At 41.4% G+C, this 17,575-nt stretch overlaps 1 long non-coding RNA gene across 2 annotated transcripts in view; it reads left to right on the top strand.

Annotated features, from left to right (window-relative positions):
• The first annotated feature begins 3,951 nt into the window (after window positions 1-3,951).
• The window catches only part of LOC122551121, a 38,734-nt gene continuing 25,110 nt past the window's right edge, over window positions 3,952-17,575 (top strand). Inside the window, exon 1 of one of the 2 annotated variants that reach the window (XR_006312012.1) lies at window positions 3,952-4,046. This is a non-coding gene — a long non-coding RNA (uncharacterized LOC122551121). Of the gene's footprint in view, window positions 4,047-6,283; window positions 6,415-17,575 lie in introns of those variants that run through there. The other variant, XR_006312013.1, reaches the window with a different exon arrangement.

The raw sequence follows: 17,575 nt of genomic DNA, 5'->3' as shown, positions 1-17,575 counted from the left end.
GCAGCAGAAGTGCCCACCAATCTGGCAGATATACACATTCTGAAGCTACAAGAAGGGTATGCGAGTAAACCACATTGCTAGGGCCTGCTGGAGAAAACAGAGCAGTCTGGCAAGACGCCTGCCAAAGTAAAATCAGTTAAACCCAAGGAAGAAGAGCCAAGTGGTACACTATGAGGAAGAGGTAGACGTGAATCAAAAATCTCTGATAAAGAATTTAAATTGAACATACTGCCAGTCCAGGGTGAAATACATACATTTCGGGTCATGTCTAAGTTGGAGGGTCAACCCATCAAAATGGAGGTAGGCAGTAGGGCGGCAGTTTCACTTATTCCCAAAATAGTTTAGAACCAAAAGCTGAGACAACTGCCATTCACAAATTCCAATATCAACCTCAAAATATACACAGAGCTGGTGGTGCCCATAAAAGTGTATGTAATGGTGAGGGTGCAACTGCAGGACCAAGCCATTGAGCTACCCCTGCAAGTTGTGAAAGAAAATGACATAGTCTTTCTTGCACATTCATGGATACAGAAGCTAGAATTGAACTGATGCTCTGTGAATAAATAGTTTGAATCTAAAACAAATCTTCGAGTCAGCTTAAGTAAGTGCCACATTGTTTTTGAAGACTCTTTTGAAGATATGAAATGAGCCTAGGTTAAACTCAGATCGAAACCAGGTAGTTAACACAAAAGTCTTAGAGCATTCCATATACCTTCTGTCCAAAAGTAGAGGCAAAACAAGTGAGACGAGTGGACCCAGCAATCTTGAACCAGTCAAGTCACCATAGTCTTAATAAGGCTCTCATTAAAGAGAGATGACTGCTGGTGATTTAACCTGAGGACCACCACACTTTAGGTGAGAGGAGAGGTTGAGAAGGAACGTCCTTCATGGTAACCTTAGCTGGTGCAGGGATTGAACCCATTCAATCACATTGTTTTTGCAAGCCAACTGTTCAGCCAACTGACCCCTAACTCAAATCAGTAACAGCCAGTGATTGAGCAGTCCTGATTGTACCTGTTTTGAAATATGACATATCAATTAAATCTGCAGTAACTTCATAATTACTGTTAATCCTGCCCTTTGTGCAGATAAATACCTAATGCCCTTGATCACAGATCTGTTCAGCAGCCTGATAGGGAGCCAAACTTCACGAAGATGGATCTTTTACAGGCCTACCTGCAGATGGGAGCATTGCTGAATCTGAACACTTGCCAACTATGGTGACACTTTGGGGCTTGTTTTGCTATACATGGCTCTCCTTTTGGATAACGTCAGCCCCAGCCTTATTTCAGAGGTATATGCACCAAATCTTAATTGAATTAAAAGGGGTACAATGCTTCCTCAATGATATCTTAATCACCAGCTCTGCAGAGGAGGAACACTTGAGAAATCTGGAGGAGAACCCAAACCAGCTGCACACATGGATTATGAGTAAGAAAGGAAATCTGTTACTTCTTCCAGGACTTGATTGAATACTTAGCATGCATCAGCAAAAGCAAGGGGCTTCACAAAGCACCAAAGAATGTAGGGGTATGGGTGGGTTGCGCTTCGGTGGTGCAGTGTGGACTTGTTGGGCCGAAGGGCCTGTTTCCACACTGTAAGTAATCTAATCTAATCTAATCTAATCAGTGGGCGGCACGGTGGCACAGTGAATTGGCCATGCTAACTTGCCCATAGTGTTAAGTAAGGGGTAGATGTGTAGGGGTATGGGTGGGTGACGTTTTGGCGGGGCGGTGTGGACTTGTTGGGCTGAAGGGCCTGTTTCCACACTGTAAGTAATCTAATCTAATCTAATCTAAAATGGGCGGCGTCACGGAGGTTCCTTAGTCTACAAATATGTCCCAATTAAGGTCTTTCCTGGGTCTGGTGAATTATTATCGCAAATTCATTCCAAATTTGGTGACATTATTGAAGCTGTTACACAATCTTCTCTGCAGTCTTGGAATTGGAACCCAGACTGGAGGTGAGTGTACTTCACTGTCAACAGACACTCCAGAGGTTGGACATTCTGATTCATTTGGACTTTAGGTTGTCTTTCTAATTGGCACACAGCACCTCACCCTACAAAATTGCACCCTACAAAATACCATACCCAACAGAGAGGAGAGGTCAATTGCTTTCACTTCATGCTTTCTCACTAGTCCAGAGTCAGAATTGGAGAATTGAAGAAGGAGGCCTTCAGTATCATTTCTGGGGTGAGGAAATTTTACCACTAATTATACAACTGCCATTTCATTCTGATGATGGATCATTGTCCCCTCACGTCCCTCATACACTGGATTCCCCTCAATGGCAAGCAGTCAGCTTTGGAGATGGGCCTTATTCATACAATATAAAATTCAGGCACTCAGAGTGACATGTAAATGCAGATACATTGTCCATGCTGACCCTGCCTTCCAGGGAAGGGCAATCCAGTAATGGGTCAAAGATTCTCTACTCCTCCCATTCAGAAAATGTGCTGGTGATGGTGACACAAGTAAGGAATTATGCCAGAAATGACCTTGTTTTAAGTAGTATGATGGATCTGGAAATCAAGTCCTGAAGGTGGGAGTCATCAGGTCAGAATGGCTGTCTACAATGGGGATGAGAGTGATCATCCCTCCGAACATACAATATAAGGAGCTGGGACTATTGCACAAGGACAATTTAAGGATGATGAAGATATAAGAACTCACGTGAAACTGTTTTTAGTGGCCTAATTTGAATACGAAGATCGAATAAAAAGCAAGGTTGTGCCAAAATCAGAAATGCACTGTCATTGTCAATGTGACACTCCTGGAAATGACCCAAGATCCCATGGTAGCATGTCCAGTTTGATTTTGCTTGACCCTTTGAGGGTCAAATGCTGCCGGTAGTAGTTGATGCCCATTTTAAGTGGCAGGAGGTGACAGTAATGAAGTCCACTTCTTGCAGTCCTGACCACTGAGAAACTGAACAAAATGTTTACAAGGTTCAGTAACCTAAAGTAGTTTGTCAATGACAAGGATCCTCCATTCCCAGTGCAGGAATTTATCGACTACATGAAATGTTACAGTATTCAACACATTAATTTGGTGCCCTTTTATCCCTTGTACTATGGTTTTGCAGAGTTTTGAGCTATCATTATTGCCATCAATAAAAGTGGGAAGGGTCACTGGTTTATTGAGTCAAAAGCTTCCAGACCCTGGCAGCACCCAGAACTCACTGGTGTACAAGTTACCAATCACATTCAAATTGTTACGTTCTGAAGAAATGCAGAAGAAATCATTGTCAAGAAGAATCACTTTGTGCAGATATTCAGAGGGAGAGAGACTCCAGGATGTACTCTTTTCTTCCAGGTGAGCAAGTACCAGTCTGGAGCTACAGCATGACTGGCAAGTGGATACCTGCCAACGTCCTTGCCCAGAGAGGTCCCATCTCCCACACAGTCCAGGCCTGGTATGAGATCATGTGGTAAAGGTATGTTGGCCAGCTGTTATTGACATGCCCTGGACTATTGGAACCATCCATCACCTCAGTGCCTCAAGAAGGGACCTCTGCCTTACTCACTGAAGGCAATATTTCATCCCCAGAGCAAACCATTGTAGCCAATGAGGATACTATCTCTGTGGAAGAGACAAGCCTTCTTTATCTGAGACTTCCAGTATCCCTAAAGTGAATCCTACACCAGAAGTAAGAAGACGGCCACAGTAAAAACAGGTGACCTTCAAGTAGATTTCCTTATTAAGTGGTGCCTCCTGTTTGTTGTATCTAATGGAGTTTTACATCATCTTCATTTAAATAGTTTTGCTGCCTGTACATATATATTGTGGTTGGAATGATGTAAATGTTGGGCTTTGTTTGTTTAAGAGGAAGTTTTAAAGCAAAGGGGAGGATTGTTATATATTATAGTTGGTGTATTTTATGCTGGCACAGTGTCCCTTTAAGAGGTGAGTCACATGACAACTGGTGTACCACATCAGTGAATCTTCAGGCAGGCTGGTAGGCTTTTTCATACTCGTGTTGTGCTTTCACAGAGGACACACCTATGAAATAAAACCTCCCCGCTGGGTTGCAGTGAACAACGAGTGAGTATATACTTTAGTTCTGACTGAAGCCTAGTAACTGCTCAGTACAGAATAGTATCTTTTTTTATTTTTGATTGTGAACTGAAATGAAAACCAAGGAGCAAGTTACCTGGCATTCATTGTAAGCATTGTTTGTTTAAGCAGTGGGGCAGTTTACTAGATATGAGCTGGCACCAGGACATGCAGTCGAAGGGAGATTCAACCAAAACCAAATAGTTGATTAGTATATGGAATAGTGACCTGTTGTTGTGATTGGCTCCCAGGTGGATGTGAATGTTTGATGAATATCCATTGGATTTCTGGATAGGAATTAGCTGTCCTTCTCTCTGCAATAAAAGTATCTGAAGCCTGAAGAAAGCCAGTTTTTGTTTTTTTATCCCCCTCATCAATTGCTTAAAGCTGTGACTCTTAATCAATAAGTCAGAAATACCACAAGTGTGAACCAGTTACCCTGTGCAAGTAACTGGAAGTATCTGAAGAAGGAAGAGCGACGAGAAGCTGATCCTGAAAATGCAAGGTCATCCCAGTGAGTGTTGTGGATAGGGACCTTTGAGCTGCCTTCCCAGTCTGTTCTTTTCCCCATCACATCCATGTGTTTCTGCCTGTATGCATATGTGTATCAGTAAGAGTGGAGGAAGGTGTATTTATAATGGGTTAGAGTTTTCACCAGTTGAGTTTTATATATCAATGGTTTATAATTGTTTATCCATAGCTAGAATCTATATATTTCTTGTTAAGTACAGAACTTGGTCCATGCTTTCTGTCAACCTGGATCTAAAAGACACATACATTGGGGAAATTTGTGTACTTATTTTAAAATCTAACTTTTGTGATGACTCCAAGAATGATGGGACTTGATTTCCAGTGCACATTCCCCCAAGTGAGGTATTTAGGAAACACTTCTGTCTTACGCTTGGAACGACCCCTCTATTAATTGGCTGATATGAATTAACATTGGTGTTACATCACTGTAACAAGAAAGAATCCCACCAATTTTCTGAGATTTTGGTGCGGAAGATAGAAATAAGTATCACTAAAGTTAAGTTTCTTTCTTAAGAATGAAAAGCGTGTTGTACTAAGAAACACATTTCACCTGTTTAGCTGAAAAAATATACATAGCTGCTGAAATTTGGTCAAGCAGATAATAAGCTTTTCTTAGTTTAGTATTCCCAGGGTTCCAACGCATTGCTGAAGCATTGAAAATAAATTATTGCTAAACCAAGTTTTCATATTGGCTTTGAGCTGGAGGAACAGCAAATTTAACTGGTTGTGCCAGGTTTGGCTTCAATGGGGCTTGACTGAGATTGAGCTGACTGCTACCCAGACACTTTTCATGAGCTGTTTGGTCATCCTGGCTCATGGACGCTTTCCCAAAAAACATCAGAAAATATGATGTCTTGCAAATGATTCATTGCAAACCAGGTCCACCCTCTAGCAGCCATCAATGCATTGTGGAACTCTGTAAAGTATTTGTAATTTATTGCATTTTTATTTTCACATTTTTACAGTTTTTTATGTGTAAATACCACTCTTATGAATGTTGTTATGAAGCTCACTTCTGGCACAATGCAAAGTACAGAGTTTTGCAGATGCACACAGATTTGATAAATAGTTGTGTTACTATGGTTATGGAACAGCTGCTGCAGTTGACATGCCTACCCTGAGTGAGATTGTCTGCACATTGTGGCAGGTGCATACCACGGTTCCAGCTACTATTTATTTCGCCATGACACTAATTTCATTGTCTAATTCCAGCTCCACTCTTAACAAACATCTGTTAGCAGAACACGAAGGAATTTAGCTGCATATATGGAGCTTTGAGTCAACGAGTGTACTCTTTCCATTCGCTGAGTACCTCCTCAACAAATCACTGAGGAAATGTTTTTCTTCATGGGAGCTTTCTACAATATATCTGTGTGGAAATGTATGCATTTGAGCTGCTTCATAAACAGAGGGCTACTTATTCAACACATGTATTAATAATGTTAGACACACAATTGGAACTGTGACTCTGCATGAGGAATACATAGAACTGAAACGAAGCCAAACTCATTGGCCAAACATTTCTTCATCCCCAGGTGATGTGAAACAGCAAATTAGGTTAGTGCAGACGAATTCAGCATTGAATTGCTTACACTGTGTTACTAATTCTCTGCGTCCACACGTGTGCTTTTAATTTATGACCTTTCTTTGTTATTTCTTCCCAGGCAAAATTCATCCACATTTTTCCCAGGATGTCTGGATGTGTACAGCAATGGGCAGTCACAGACTCTTTGTGACATAGAAAATGACTGAGGTTTGGGACTGTTTCCCAGCCCAGATGTCACTGGTGTCTGCTGCCCCTCACCACATCGCATTCTTACGTGAGGTGACTATTGAACAGAACACTTCTGTTGTCTTCATCAGTTGAGGGTGGTGGGAGAACTGAGATGCAGAAGGCCCAAAGAAAGGTCTGTAGCATTAGATGACTACTGACCTTATTTGAGAAAGATAAATGCTACTCCGACAAGTAGGCGAACAACTGAGTAGTCTTAAGGTAGAGCCTGTGGATCATTTGAAAAGAGGATGGCACAAGCGTGAGAGAGCCGTCTGAGTGGAGGAGGCCAGTGACAGTGACTATGGCTGCCACTATGTCAGCCAGGAGGTTCCCTTATTAGGGATTTGAGGCAGAGGAGCAAATAGCCCTTTGACATGCTACTGGCCAGTCATCCGTCCCCACGGCAAGTACCAGTTTTAGCAGGGGACATATCCAATGCTGGCAATGTTCTGTCAGTGTGGGATCATGTTCTGTGCTTAGAGCCTTGATTAGATTGATCAGCAGTGAAGGGAGCTGTCAGTTCCCATGTGGTGGCCCATCATTTTAGAGTCATAGAGTCACATAGATGTACAGCAGGGAAACAGACCCTTCAGTTGCCGGCACACAGCCCATATCCCTCTAAATCCTTCCTATTCACATGCCTTTTAAATGTTGCAATAGTACCAGCCTCCACCACTTCCTCTGGCAGTTCATTCCATACACGCACAACCCTCTGCAAGAAATGTTTGCCCCTTAGGTCCCTTTTATATCTTTCCCCTCTCACTCTAAACCTATGCCCTCTAGTTCTGGACTCCTCCCACGCCAGGGAAAAAAACCTTGTCTATTTGCCCTATCCATGCCTCTCATGATTTTATAAACTTCTATAAGGTCACCCCTCAGCCCCCATTGCTCCAAGGAAAACAGCCCCAGCCTATTCAGCCTTTCCCTATAGCTCAAATCCTCCAATCCCTAGCAACATCTTTGTAAATCTTTTCTGAACCCTTTCAAGTTTCACAACATCCTTCCGATAGGAAGGAGACCAAAATTGCATGCAATATTCTAAAAGTGCCTAACCAACGTCCTGTACAGCCACAATGTGACTTCCCAACTCAATATTTAATAATCTGACCAATAAAGGAAAGCATACCAAATGCTGCCTTCACTATCCTATCTACCTGCGATTCTACTTTCAAGCAGCTATGAACCTGCACTCCAAGGTCTCTTTGTTCAGCAACACTCCCTAGGACCTTACCACTAAGTGTATAAATATTGCTCTGATTTGCTTTTCCAAAATGAACCTGGCTTTAAACTTTGAACTTGGCTTGGTGAAGAAACAGATTTCTTCCAAATCATATTGCTTGGCCTCTTCCCCCACCTTCCCCCATTCATCAAAACTACCTACAAGGGGCCAAGAGGATTCCATTGGTTACTGTACAAATCTTATAGATGCCTGAGCAATGTGGGCGATGCCAAGATGCATGCCAGAACTAGGTGAGTCTTAGCTCATCACCAAGATCATCCTGCCACATCCTTTACTCAAGCGACATGGCCAGATTCTCAGTGGGCAGCAGCGTGTTGCCAATTGAGAACATCTATCATTTGCTATGGTTCTTGTTGGTGGCCCATCATTAATATTCCAGTTGCAATCTTACAAATGTGCTCATCAAGCAAGCCATTAGGAAAACCTGATGTGGAAATCGGAGCATGTGCTTGGTGGTTTCAACTCGCTCCATCCTCCGAATGAGTTCCAACCTGCCCTTGGCCAAATTGTAGAGCAGGGCATGAACCATCGGTACCAGCTGCATGTACCCTTCCACCATGGACACTGGGACCCAAATTTCAACGAGCCATCGCCACAATCCTGGAATACCTCCATGCCCTAACTGTGCTCCCTGCAAGGGCACACTTGACACTTGTCTAGCAGAGTATACAAACAATCAGCAGTCACAGTCTAGAGAGGAGTTTTGATGGGAAATTACTAGGAAGAGAAAGAACTGCAGTGCTATTTCACTTGAAAGACTGGAAAAGCCTGATCTTCAGAAAATAAAAGATATGTGAAATTCTGAGAACAAGCTTGCTGCACTTCAGACTTGGATGGATTTGTTATCTTCAGCCTGCACTCAGACAGATTGATGAATAATTGCTTGGCAAAAAAGAACATTTCACAACAGATAAGCTGCTCTCGCCTTTTCAGCATCCACTTACTGCCACTAATGACTAACTGTTATTACTAGCTTTTAGAGTCCACCATGATCATATTCATGGTTTACTATATGTTATCACATGTAACATACAATAAATGAGAGTTGAGTCAGACATCTTGAAGTTTATTTACGACATTAACTATTTTACAAGGCTATGATATCACAAGGAGCCACACATAGTCTGGGTTCTAAGCTTACTGATGTTACTTTACATCACAAACACATAACTGATTGACTACATTAATTCCAATACACGGACTGAAGGCAGGATATCCAGTATATCTATATACTGGACAGAAGGGAATTGGTTTAGCTCAGTTGGCTGGATTGTTGGTTGACAGAGCAGTATGATGCCAATAGTGTAAATTCCATTCCCATCACTGGTTTAAGGTTACCATGAAGGACTCTCCTTCTCAACTTCTTCCCTTACCTGAGGCTTGTGGCCCTCAGTTAAATCACCACCAGTCACTTCTCTCTAATGAAAGAGAATCCCCTATGGCTTGGTAAAACTATGGTGACACAACTGGAAAGAAACATGCTATGATGTTATGTAATTGTCTTAAAGATGGAGGCCATCCACTATGGAATCTATGTTATAATACAACAAGGGCCAATCAACTGCTCTACAGTGCTTTAACCCATTTTTCATTCTGTTGGGGAAGAATGTGCTAGATGAGAAACATTAACAAAATTTAGGATTATGCATAATTAATACCATGCCATCAGTAAAATATATAAACATTGGGAAGAAATTCTTTAGTATCATTTTATCAATGCTAGGATACAGACTTAACAAGCCATGCACACAAATCAGGGCTGATAATGGGCCTACTCTAAATAATCCAGGTAATACTTTCAGGGCCTTCATAGGCTCCTTGCTGTTTTGCAGCTGTGGATTTTCTCAATTTGTTCATGGGATGTGGGCACAATTGGCTCAACTATCATATCTGTAAGCAAAACAGCAGCACTCTGAAAACTTGTGAATAAATCTGTTGGACTATAACCTGGTGTCATATGACTTCTGACTTCATCCACACAAGTTCAACACCAACACCTCCATCTCACAATTTTCCTCAAATCTTCCTGCCCAATAAATCCTTGCTTCCCTAGCATTCCTGGTAAGCTATGTATGTCTACTTCTGTGAAGAAAGACAAAAGTAATTGTTTAATTGTCCTACATTCAGAATTGCCTTTGCAATTTTTTTTATTTTTAAAAAGTTTTGGTGCTTTGCACCCTACCGTTTTGAACCACTGCAGTCTGTAAGAGTATAACCCAAGGTGCTGTCAGAAAGGGAGTTCCAGGATTTTAGATTAATGGCAGTGAAGGAATGATGATACATTTGAAATTCAAGATGGTGATTTGCCTGGAGGACAGTTGCAGGTGGTGGTCTTCCCATGTATCTGCTACCTGTGGTCCTTCTAGGTGTTAGACATTGCAAATTTGGAAGGTTAGGCCACTTTTGGAATATTGTGTGCAGTTCTGGTCTCCTTCCTATCAGAAAGATGTGAAACTTTAAAGGGTTCAGAAAAGATTTACAAGGATGTTGCCAAGGTTGGAGGATTTGAGCTATAAGGAGAGGTTGAATAGGCTTCGGCTGTTTTCCCTACAGCATCGGAGGCTCTATAAGGTTTATAAAATCATGAGAGGCATGGATAAAGTAAATAGTCAAAGTCTTTTTTCTAGGGTGGGGGAGTCCAGAACTAGAGGGCATAGGTTTAGGATGAGAGGGGAAAGATATAAAAGAGACTTAAGGGACGACGTTTTCACGCAGAGGGTAGTACCTGTATGAAATGAGCTGCCAGAGGAAGTGCTGGAGGCTAGTACAATTGCAATATTTGAAAGGCATCTGGATGGTACATGAATAGGAAGAATTTGGAGGGATATGAGCTGGGTGATTGCTGGTGGGAGTAGACTGGGTTGGGATATCTGGTCGACATGGTCGAGTTGGACCAAAGTGTCTGTTTCCTTGTTGTACATCTCTATGATGCTATGACTCTATGGTGGAGGAGCAGGGGTGAGTGCATCAGTATTTCGGTCTTTGCTATTCTGGTTTCATGTAAGTGCACCAGAAAGAGTATAAAAGTACTTTTAAGATTTCCAAGACATATGGAGTATACTTTCAGGATATGGAATTGGTCTTTTAGACCTGCGATGAGGAGATATTTCTTCACCCAGGGATGTGAATCTTTGGAATTCTCTGCCTAGGGGCTATGCATGTTCAGTGTTTGAGATAGAGAGTGATGGATTTCAGGACACCAATGGAGTCAAGATGTAGAGAGTAGGGCAGGAAAGTGGAACAGACATGATCATATTGAATAGCTTTCAGTACCACAGAGCCTGCTCCTAACCCTCCTCTTTATTCCTTCATGTTTCACATGAGCATTGAAAACGTGATTCCAAATAAGCCTTTCGCTGAGAGCTGAGATTGTATCGACACAGGGTGAAACTCAGTAGAAAAGCCTTGTTAACTGCTTAGCTTTCCAGGATGCTAAATTTCACAAGGGGTCTGCAAATAGGACTTAGACCTCCTTCCTCATTTACATATGTAAGGGGCCTAATGGCTCCAGGGATACCTGAAAAATGTTCAGCATGACATTGGCTTCATTGTGCCTGCACTAAAGCAAGCACAACAAGGTTCAATTTCTACTTGCAGTACATCAGGAAATGGTGGTTTCTAGTAAATAAGCCACTTATATCTAGAGCAGTCATGAGTTGTATGACTTGTACCACTTGATGACTCATTTTCCATAAGGCACTGAATGCCATGAAGTGTCCTTTTATGTTTATTTGGAGAAGCTGCTAGTAAGGAAAACTAAGAGTAAAATGTATAATTTAATCTAGTTTTGCTATTTTATTACATTCTGTTGATTCTGTGAAACTTAAGAGGCTTGAGTATTTACAAGGAAATAAAGAGGCTTATATAAAATGTGTTTTGAAATAGCATTTCACATGCATTGCCTGTCTGATTGACTAGTTAGTAATAACTGAGTTATGAGGATGAGTTCAAAACTATATCAGGATACTAAAGCATTCTAAATTGGACTGATTTATTGTGTTCAAAATGTATCTTTGCAAAGTCAAGTTTTCAACCTCATATTATAAAGAGAATTAAACGTAACTGTTTCATTCACACAGTACGTTTTGTGCCCTCAGGACAGTTCTGAAGCCTTTGAAGAGAGTAAAGTCACTGTGTTAGCATATGAAAAGGAGCAATTAATTTGTGCTCAGCAAACTCATAAACAAAACCAGTTAATGATCAAAAGTTTTTTTTGGGTGATGGTGGATCCATTGTAGCAGGATGGCATCCATTCTGTGTGTGACATGTCACTCCAAGGCTGATGTGCTCCACGCAAGAAGAATTTGTTTCGCTTGAGAAGCATTGCATACCTCCAACATGAAGAGGGCAACAGTGTTGAAACAGAATATTGCTGGCCACATCCCTTGCTGCACAGGATGTCACCACTCAGGGAGTGGGGAAACAAGTGAAGCAGCAGGTAAGTCATTAAGAGTCCACTCTGTGGTAATTTCACAAATTAAAAACTGAATTCTACCATGCTGTAATAATCATAGTTTTCATAAAACCAAATGCTCTTGAGTCTGAGTGTAGTGAAAGTTATATTTCTATCTATATGGGTTGCTGTGTCACTTAACGGTGGAGTTGGCCATTAACGTAGCCTTAATAAAAATATCAGCAGGTCAATTATTCTAATACCTCTTTCACAGCTCTGAGAGAATATCTTTTAATCGTAAGCAAATAAAAATCACTAGGCTATTGAGTTTATTAGGATAAAACTATATTTGCTAATGATTGCTCCTTTCAGTGGTTGCTGTGTACAGCTGTCCTACCTGAAAAATTGAAGTGATTCATTGATGAAGATCATCAATGTCTGTAAGCTACGCCTCCTTACTGCATCGAAAGATGTTTTAATAGTACAGTGTGGCATGCACATATACTAATCTAGATCACTTGTAAATATTTACTCAAATATTTATCAACATTTTTGCAAATATCTATTCCCAATTCCAAATGATATTTTTAAAAAGTGATATGGGAGAGGCAAATAACTTCATAACCATTGTTCATAATATGGCCTTTCTCCATTTAAAGCCAATGCTAGTGTGAATATATAATCAGCAAAGTCACTAGATATGTGTTGTAATATTTTATTGTCCCACACCTCCACTGGTGAGTGTAAGTTGAAGAGTAGAAGTTGTAATTGACAAGGGTCAGATATGGATTAATTTTCCATTTCCCCCAACTTCTCAACAGACCACAACAATATGTAGTTTAGGGATGTGTCTTACTCCCCTCAAGTGCTGTGACTCTCGAGCACAAAATAGACTTTTGGTGAGTTTAAATCAAAAGAAGGTATCGACCTTTATTTTTGTACAAAACCCAGAATGTAACTGCAATAATTATCCATTCTCCAATCACACAGATATACAAACAAGTAAAGGTGATTGCAAAAGAATAGTTTCATGCACTGATATCATCAAGGTGAATTCAAAGGTCACAATTAAATTTTCTCTTGAAAGCGGTCATCATAAGCATTGTAGACTTGGAATTTCTCTTTTTAGTTTGCCAAAAAGAAAAAAGTTAAAGTCAAAGGTGGCTGATGATGAATTGACAATGGTTTAATCCGAGCAAGAAAAGCAGATTTCTGGCATCTTCCATCTTTTGTGTTCAAACTCATATTCCACAGATACACCAACAGCTCCATTTCTCTGTTGGAGGTAACTTCTTCAAGTCAGGATTATTTTCTTTCTAAAGCAAGATGGCTTCCTGCTGAGGTCCTTGTCCTAGTCTGATTGATTGTTTTTGTGCTGTTCTTAGAATTATATTTATTTGCTATCTCAAGACAGATTTTGCTATATGGTGACAGTATCAAAGTTTCTATCGTCCACACAAAAGGATTAATGGCTACACAATTGGTTACACAATGGCTGATGTCTAAAGTATCTCACTTACATTCCAACTATGAATGGAAATATTTTTACTTGCAATCCCATCTTCGTGGGCTGACACATACAAAAACCATTGTTACTTAAGTTTCTTCAATTGAAATGAGGATTGAGTGGTCATCACCACCTGAGTAGGTAGTTTTTATGGTAAATGACCTCCCAAACAAGCTCGGTCATGTCTGTACAGAAGCCATAAAATAAGCCACCTGACCCCTGGATTCCATTTTCTTCAGGGAAAATGTAAATATTCTGTGTTCCTTTAAAAAGGTCAAGATGTCCACTGTCATAGTACATTGACAAGCATGTGATATGGGTGTTGCAAGGATAAGAGATTGAGCTGTCAGATTCAGATACCTCTCCTCAGATGAGAAGATGCCCTGGATGACTTTTCCACAATATTGTGGGCTGTTTTCCTTCTGGATTTAGAGGCAATTATCACAGGAGCTGAAAGAGGGTAGCACAGCTGTTCTTTTTAGCGTAGGCAGGAACACGTCCAGTAAACAGTGCAGAAAACATGCAGGGTGAGTGGTAATGAGGGTTGGGGTGGGTGGCAATGAATGAGGGAAGATACTGCAGTCAATAATGAAAGTAGTAAAGCAGGAACCTTGTTTGGGAGGTATAATAGCAGAGATAGTGAGTGTGACATACTGAAGAGAACATGATCGCACTCATACTGGCAAAATGGAGAAACTCATTGATTTTCTTCCTGTAGTGCTGGGCTTTCCTCCAGATGGATGAGACTGAACTGGCCCGGGTGGAAACCTCAGACCAAGCTGACATGGTCTTATGTCAAGGCCACCACTGCCACAAAGCAGCCAACAATGTTCCCTTCTCTATCATGACTGAGGGAAATGTCAGGATCTGTGTAGGGCTAGTGCTTGTCTTGGTGCATAATGGGATTTTAAAGATGTTGGTCCATTCTGGGATATCCTGCTAGTTATGTGTTGCTCCAGGTGGTCATAGGGGCTAGAATAGAACAAGAAGGGTATCTTCGCGTTATGATAAATAGTTAATGAACCAAGAGCTGAAAATGTGTTGCTTGAAAAGTGCAGCAGGTCAGGCAGCATCCAGGGAGCAGGAGAATCAACGTTTCGGGCATGAGCCCTTCTTCAGGAATGAGGAAAGTGTGCCAAGCAGGCTAAGATAAAAGGTAGGGAGGAGGGACTTGGCGGAGGGGCGTTAGAAATGCGATAGGTGGAAGGAGGTTAAGGTGAGGGTGATAAGGTGAGGGTGATAGGCCGGAGTGGGGGTAGGGCGGAGAGGTCAGGAAGAAGATTGCAGGTTAGGAAGGTGGACCCCAGGTCATCTCCTCTGCCCAGATTTTCTCCTAGTTAATGAAGCAAGTTTGGTAAGGTGCAGTGAGAAAACCTGCTGGGCCATGTGGAGAGAAACAGTTCATAAAATCTTGATGAAACTGATACTTAACCAAAAAAAAGGATTCAACCCAGTGTTCCTGGCAATTTTGACATTGTGAGATATATGCTTGTGTACTACCAGGATTAGAGAGGAATTAGTAAATTAAAATTTGGAATTGCATGCATGTGTTGTCTTGAAATTCTATTAAAGCTTAATTCAGCCCAACACTTTAACTTTTGGCTTACATTCTTCATAATCTTTCCAAAGTGGAGTCTCTTTTACTACTGTTGCTTTATTTCCACTTTTCAATCAGTCTGTGTTTGAAGCCTGAAGTAATACCACTGCAGCTTACCGTTTTCTTTCCAGAGGTTTGTGTAACTAGATTCCAGACCAGAGGTCAGCCATAATTCAGATTTTATTCCAAGGTGGGCTTCAGTGGAATAATTCTGAAAATCAGGAATTTGAATTAGAAATGATGTGATCAGTTGTCTCCTTGCAATATTGATTAACTTGCCTGCAGTTCATCCAGGGTTATATTAATAGAGTCTCATTCTGCAGATTTCAGCTGCAAGGAACTTCCACAAAAGAAATTAAATTTTGAATCGAAGGGGTCTCCATTTTAACCTTATGAGGAACTGAATATAATCTATCCCCCTCTTAACAAAATGTCAACAGCATTTCCTTTGAAGTTTGTGGCTATCAGAGTCTCTGGTTTATTGCAAATGGATACTTAATTTTGCTAAATCAGCTCTGCAGAATGGTGAATTGAATGAATGAATGAATTAAATTTATTGTCACGTGTACCAAGGCACAGTGAAAAGTTTTGTCTTGTGAGCAATACAGGCAGATCACTTAGTTAGATAGCATAGACAAGTGAATAATAGGTAAACAGTGGCAAAACAAAAAAACAAATGCTAAGAGTTTGTGAGTCCATACAGTATTCTGCAACAGGAGGATAGAAACTGCTTTGAAATCGGCTGGTGCATGTGTTCAGACTTCTGTACCTTCTCCCCGATGGTAGAGGTTGTAGAAAAGCATTGCCAGGGTGGGATGAATCTTTGAGAATGCTGGCAGCCTTTCCTTGACAGCGGGCCTGGTAGATGGATTCTAAAGATGGGAGGTTGGCCTTTGTGATTGTCAGGGCTGAGTTCACCACTCTCTGTAACCGTCTCCAATTTTGAATGGTACAATTGCCATACCAGGTGGTGATACATCCAGACAGAATGCTCTAGATGGTGTGCCTATAAAAGTTGACAAGGGTATTTGCTGTCATGCCAAATTTTCTCATGAGGAAGAGGAGACATGGTTGGGCCTTTGTAACCAGTCCGTCCACATGAAGAGTCCAAGAAAGCTTGTTGTTGATGACCACTCCCAGGAGTTTGACACTTTCCACTCATTCCACCTCTGTGCTGTTAATGTATAGGGGGCCATGAGTAACATTCCTCCGAAAGTCAATAATGAGTTCCTTGGTTTTGTCGTTATTGACAGCTAGGTTGTTCTAGTCCACCATTTTTCCAGGTTTTCCCCTCCTGTCTGCAGTCTGTCTTGTCGTCATCTGAAATTCGATCGACTACGGCGGTGTCATCAGTGAACTTGTAAATGGCATTAGTCTGGTATTTCACAATGTAGTCATGGATATACAATAAGTACAGTAGGGGGCTGAGTACGCACCCTTGGGGGGCTCCAGTGTTGAGCGTTAGTGAGGATGAAATATTGTCTGCAATCTTCACTGATTGTGGCCTGTGGGTCAGGAACTTGAGGATCCAATTGCAGAGAGTGGGGCTTAGTCCAAGATCACAAAGTTTAGTAATCAGTCTCGAGGGGATAATAGTGTTGAAGGCTGAACTATAGTCAATGAGTAGGATTCTTATTTAGCTTTTCTTGGTGTCAAGATGTTCTAGGGAGGAGTGAAGAGTAAATGATATGGCATCTGACGTGGATCTGTTGGTCCTCAAGGTAAACTAAAGGGGGTCAAGAGTAGGGGGGAGGTGAAGAGTTGATCAATACCCTGACCAGCCTTTCAAAGAACTTCATGACCATGGAAGTTAGGGCCACTGGGCAATAGTCATTGAGATATGCTGCATGAGCCTTTTTAGGCACAGGGATGATGTTGGCCTTCTTGAAACAGGCAGGGACAGTGGCCTGCTGCAGGGAGAGGTTGAAGATGTCAGAGAAGACCTCTGCCAGTTGATCTGCACATGCTCTGAGTGCACAGCCTCGTACTCAGTCTGATCCCATCAATTTCCTTGGATTCACACGAAGTGAAACTGATCTGACCTGTGATGTAGTGACTGTTGGGATAGGTTGGTCAGGACTTGTCAGAATAGGTGGTCTCTGACAAAACACACATGACCAAATGTAACTTACATGAAAATGAGTCAGTGAGGCATTTGGAGAAATGCTCATAAACTCATGAAGTCAAGACACACAACCTAATCCCCATTCTTCCATTCCAGTGTGTTGTCTAACTCCAGACATACTGCTAGGTTTCAAGCTCTAACAAGCTATCCTCAACAAGAAGGCTAGATAGTAGGAGAGAAAATCATGCTTCCTTCAATGCTTGCTGACATATTCCTCTCGTTGTAGCCAGGGAGCAGATCACTTGTCAGTCCTCGATGTTTTCGAAAGTTATGTGGCTGAAATTTGGACCGTTAGAAAAATAAGTACTTCACTCCCCTCCAAAAGCACATGTGAATCAGCAGGAGTAGCA

Source organism: Chiloscyllium plagiosum, chromosome 6, assembly GCF_004010195.1.
Source record: "Chiloscyllium plagiosum isolate BGI_BamShark_2017 chromosome 6, ASM401019v2, whole genome shotgun sequence".
Lineage (NCBI taxonomy): Eukaryota > Metazoa > Chordata > Chondrichthyes > Orectolobiformes > Hemiscylliidae > Chiloscyllium > Chiloscyllium plagiosum.
The sequence above is the reverse complement of the archived record's forward strand: the minus strand, read 5'-3'. Positions and strand labels throughout refer to the sequence as shown.